Below are 6,000 nucleotides of genomic sequence, written 5' to 3'. Positions count from 1 at the left end.
GAAACGATCTATCACCACGAACACCGAATCCATGTCGCATTGTGTTCGTGGGAGACCAAGCACGAAGTCCATTGATAAATCCTCCCAAGGACCGTCAGGCACAGGTAACGGGGTGTAGAGGTCCGTATTCTGAGATTGCCCCTTGGAGGTCTGACAAATATGACAACGTTGTACGGCTTTTCCCACATCACGTACTAACTGCGGCCAGTAATACCGCTCTTCCACAAGAGCTCACGTCTTGTCTCGCTCCAGGTGTCCACCAAGGCCACCTCCATGTAGCTTCTGAATAATCTGCTCCCTCAGAGAACTTTGGGGGATGCACAATCGATTCCCTTTGAAGAGAAAATCGTCCTGTATATGAAGGTCACTGGGGTGACCTTCTTGACACTTCATCCAGGAATCTTTGAAGTTCTCATCCTCGGCATACAGTTCCTTGAGACAGTCGAAGCCGACTACCTCGTTGCTCATTGTAACTAGTAGTGATGCACAACGGCTAAGTGCATCAGCCACCTTGTTCTGCTGCCCTGACTTGTGCTTCAGAACGAACGTGAATTCCTGTAAAAACGCAACCCATCTAGCATGCACACGATTCACGTTAGTCTGACTATTAATAAACTTTAATGCTTGATGGTCAGTGTACAAAAGAAATTCTCTTTGAATCAGATAATGCCGCCAATGTCGCTGCGCCTAAACAACTGCGTACAACTCAAGCTCATAAGTTGACCACTTATTTCGAGCTTCGCTGAGCTTCTTACTGTAGAAGGCTACTGACCTGCCTTCCTGTGATAATACTCCAATTCCGACGTATAAAGCGTCACACTCAACCTCAAATAATTTGTCGAAATTAGGAAGCACCAAGACCAGTGTTGTAGACAAACGATGCTTGATCTCATGAAAGCTCTTATCAGCTTTATCGGTCTACTGGAACGGTCCTTTTTTCATGCAATCTATTATAGGCGCGACTATGGTACTAAAATCTCGCATAAATCGACGATAGAAAGTTGCCAACCCGTGAAAACTCCTCACCTCATGAATGTTTGTCGGGATCGGCCATTCCCTAATAGCTCGCACCTTTTCATCGTCCACACGAATGCCTGTGGACGTTACAACAAATCCTAGAAACAACAGGCTATCAGTTAAAAAACTACACTTCTTCAAGTTGAGGTACAACTTGTTAATTTGTAGGACCTGTAGCACCTGCCTGAGAGGTTTCCTGTGCTCCGCCTTATCCTAGCTATATATCAATATGTCATCAAAATATACTACCACAAATCGGCCAGTGAACGGTTTTAGAACTTGATTCATCAAACGCATAAAAGTACTTGGTGCGTTCGATAGGCCGAAGGGCATGACCAGCCACTCATACGACCCTTCCTTAGTCTTGAATGCCGTTTTCCACTCATCACCGGGTCGAATACGAATCTGATGGTACCCGCTCCTTAGATCTAGTTTAAAGAACACCTTGGCCCCTTCTAACATATCGAGCATGTCGTCCAACCGTGGTATTGGGAACCGATATTTGATGGTAATTTTGTTGATTGCTCAGCTGTCGACATATATGTGCCAGCTTCCATCTTTTTTTGGCGTTAATAATGCTGGTACGGCACATGGGCTCATGCTCTCTCTCAAGAAACCCTTACGAATCAATTCCTCCACTTGCCCCTAAAGTATCTCACACTCCTTTGGACTCATCTGATAATGAGGGTGATTGGGCAGGCTAGCCTCAGGGACGAGGTCTATGTGATGTTGGATGTCCCTCATGGGGGGCAATCTATCAGGTAAATCCTCAGGCCAGACTTCTTTGAATTCGTTTAGCAACAGTCTTAAACTTGGAGGGATGTTTGAGGGTTTCTCTTCCTCGCCCTTCACTACTATGGCGTATACCTCGCCAGTTTCCTTGGATTCCTCCATGAAATCCCGAATGGTCAAGAGAGAACTCCCCTTCGCTTTAGAGGCTTCAGGGTAGTTCTCTGGTGCCATAGGGGCAAGGATTATTTTTCGATTATACTTGACGAATATGTAGACATTATCTCGTCCCCGATGGGTCGCATCACGGTCCGACTGTCAGGGTCAACCGAGTAACATATGACAAGCTTCCATATCGATCACGTCACAAAGTATTTGATCCTTATAATTTTTGCCAATTGATAACGAGATAATGCATTGTTCAGTTACCTTGGTCTTATTCACTTTTTTTATGTAACCAATTGAGTATGGGGAAGGATGTTTCATCGTTGGTAGTCGCAACTTGTCCATCATTACTCTCGAGACGATGTTTTTGCTACTACCACTATCTATGATCACATCACAGACTTTTCCGTTGACGGTGCACCGAGTACGAAATATATTGTGTTGTTGTGGATGTAATTCCTTTCGTGGGGCATACAGTAATCGCCTCACAACTAGAAATTCGCCACGATCCTCGCCCGTCACTTCATCGCCACCTGCTATTTCTTTAGTGGTTTGTTCATGTTCATCAAAGCGATGGTCTTCTTCTGCGCCTCATCTTCAGTGCCCCCTTCGTTTATAGTCAAGTGCGCTGCGGGACGTTGAGGACAAGTGTTTGATAAGTGGCCTGGTTGGCCATAGTGGTAACAATTGTTCGACCTTGGCCGAGTATAAGGATTTGGAATCCTACTCGGACCCGCTGTTGTGGGTGCTGCACGTTGAGGTCTGGATGAGCCGCTCCCCGTATCACAGTTTGCGGTTGTAGGAAGTTGAAGTACTGGATCTTTTCATCGTAGCAGCACTGGATCCTGTGTGGGACCCGTCATGGGGGGTCGATTTGAAGGATACGGATGAGTAGAAGCTCTTGCAAGTTGTGTTTCTGCCCTACCCGCCAATTGAACTGCTTCATTCACGGTCCCGACTGGGTACATCTGAACTCGATTCTGAATTATCGGTCACAACCCACCTATAAATCGTGCCATCTTCTGTGACTCAGATTCTGACAGATCGTTTCGTGTAGCTAACCGTTGGAATTGTTCAGTGTAATCTGTGACAGTTCGATTTTCTTGTCTGCAATTTTGATATTGCTGGAATAATATCTGCTCATAATCACTGGGGAGAAATCGTGATCGAAGAATACGTCTTATCCGTGGCCATGATGAGATGGGCGCCTTGTTCTGGCGGGGTTGTGAGAGTTGTAATTGTTCCCACCATGCAGAAGCACCAGATTTTAATTTAAACGCTACCAATTTTACCCTTTTATGATCTGGCACGTCCATGTAATTAAAATATCTCTCTACTTCGGCTAGCCAATCGAGAATATCTTCTATACGTAATAAACCGTTAAAACTAGGAAGTTCAGCCTTACCTCGATAGTCTCTTTCAGCACGATCTAGATGATCACCTCCATGGATTGGTCGTCGAGCAAAATCCTCATTAAGGTCCTCGTCGTTAGAACTTGAATCATCTGGTGTAGCCCTACGGTTTATCACTGGTAGTGCTCTACGAAAATCGGGATTGTGTCGTACAGCAACCATGGGTGGTGGAGCACTGCCTAGGGCTCAGGGCGGAAGTAGTGCATCCGCAAGACGGTCGAGAGTTGCCTGCAGCCCTTGCATGGTCAACTGACTCTCCCGGTGAAAAGCTTCCATTCTTTCTGAAAGATAACGAATCCCTGGATCATCGTCCACAGGATTTTGATTCATACCTTCGTTGTTTGCCATCGGCCCGAGGGGAATCCTCGCTCTGATACCAATTGACGCAGGGATGAACGTGATGAGGATAACTACTCCAAATCCACGGAGCTTCTCTGGACTCCTCACAGAGACTTCTCGAATCCACGAGGAACGAAAGCAGAAAATAGAAATAAATTCTAATAAATTCGAAAGTGATTAATTGATGAATAAAGACGAGTTCACAACCCTTTAAATAGGGGTACCAAGCAATGGGAAAGAAATCAGAATCAAACTACAAATCAAACTCTTAGAATCTGCGACTTACTATAAATAGTAAACTTACTATTTATAGACGGTCGTGATGTCTACTAGTGCGCAAAGTTTTTGGCCAAAAATAGTAAGTGTCCTATTTGGCTTCACCAAACCGTTCTCCTAATTATTCTAAGCTCTTTTCACGTTGGGCGCAACTCCTAAAGCCCGACGGATGAAGAGTTATAATCAAACTAAAACTTACTATTTATAGTAAAACGAAATTAAAACAGGAAACGACCGTCGATCCAGGGGTTTTTCGCAAATCCGGGCTGCGCAACCCGGCGTAGCGGGGTTGGTTGGCTTCAGTAGCTCGTTCTACCCCAAAATCATATATTTTACGTCAGATAACTCATTCCGGATTGCAAGATACGCCCGATTTAAGGTTCGATGGTCTGGATCACTTCTGTCGTTGACCGGGCCTTTTCTGATCCATCTTGGCCATGTAACTGTCCGCGACCCGCTCTACATCAAGAAGTCATGCCTTAGCTTTTCCCAACCTATTCAACATTGCTTTTGGACACTAGAGTAGGGACATGAAGTACAAAGGCATGCTTGACATGATTGCTTTTACAAAGTTAATCTTCCCCCAAGGGAAAGATGCCTGCTCTTCTAGCTTGATAATCTTCCTTCCATTTTCACTATGACCCTATCCTAAAGTTGCCTTGGAGGATTCCCAATGCAAAGAGAGATACCAAGATATGTGGATGGGAAGGACGCAAACCACAGTCGAACACCCCAGCTAACCAATCTGCTTCCTCCTTAGAGGTGTGAATACCCAACATCTCTGTCATTGAAATATTAACCCATTAACCCTTAAACCCAATACTACTTCAAATCACCTGGTGATCTTTCGTAAATTGTCCACCATACCTTAATTGGCCTCGCAAAAGATTAAGTTGTCATCAACAAACTGCAAGTGGGAGACCCGAGGCCCCCACCTCGAATCCCTTGATAAGGCCCACCTCCTAACCATTATCTAGCATCATACTAAATGCTTCGGCTATCACCACGAACAGAAATGGAGATAGGGGATCCCCCTGTCTAAGGCCCCTTGATGTTTTGAAGAAACCTTGCGGGGAACCGTTAACCAGGTCTAAGAATCTTGTTGACCGCACACAAGATTGCATCCAACTCGTCCATCATCTGCAATGTCCTAATCTCCCTAGCCGATGTTGTTAAAATCATTATCGTATCACAAATTGTAATAGGGATTAGGGGTTGAATTGTATCTTAAATTGTAAGATTTTTCTGATTTCTTTTAAAAATAGAAAAAACATATGAAAAATATAAGTAAATCAGGAAATTATAAAAACTCATCAATCATCCATTTCCCATCAACATATACAAAAAAAGTAACACATACCATGAAAGTATCAATTGAGAAAATGTATACGGTATATATATCATGATAGTAAAGGATTCTTGTCTTTTTCCTTTATTTTCTTTTGTTGTCTTGTAAAAAAATCACCTTGAAAAATACAAGTCCTTTAATAATTTGTTCTTTTTGTACTTTTCTTGAGTGTAAAATTGACGTAGGGATGAACGTGATGAGGTCGATTACCGTCTTCCTCAAGGATAACTACTCCGAATCCATGGAGCTTCTCTGGACTCCTCACAGAGACTTCTCGAATCCACGAGGAAAAGAAATAGCAATAATTTTAAGATATATGAAAGAAATTTGTTGATTGATTGATAGATGAAATAAACGAGTCTACGGGATGCCAAGACTAGGAAGAAGTTTAAGAATTAAACTGTAACTAAAACCCCCTAAAATTTGTAACTTACTATAAATAGTAAAATTTCTATTTGTAGTAAGTGTCCTATGTGGCTTAACCATGTTATTCTCCTAATTTTTCTAAACACTTTTCATGTCGGGTGCAACTCCTAAAGTCGATGAAGAGTTATAATCAAACTAAAACTTACCATTTGTAGTAAAAACGGAATTAAACATGGAATTCGGCCGTCGATATGATGGAATCTCACAAATTCGGGTGGGTAACCCGACATAGCCGGGTTGGTTGGCTAAAGTAGCTCTTCATACCCCAAAATTATATTTGTTACGTCG

The sequence above is a fragment of the Magnolia sinica genome, chromosome 18 (genome assembly GCF_029962835.1).
Source record: "Magnolia sinica isolate HGM2019 chromosome 18, MsV1, whole genome shotgun sequence".
NCBI lineage: Eukaryota > Viridiplantae > Streptophyta > Magnoliopsida > Magnoliales > Magnoliaceae > Magnolia > Magnolia sinica.
Note: the sequence above shows the minus strand (reverse complement) of the source record.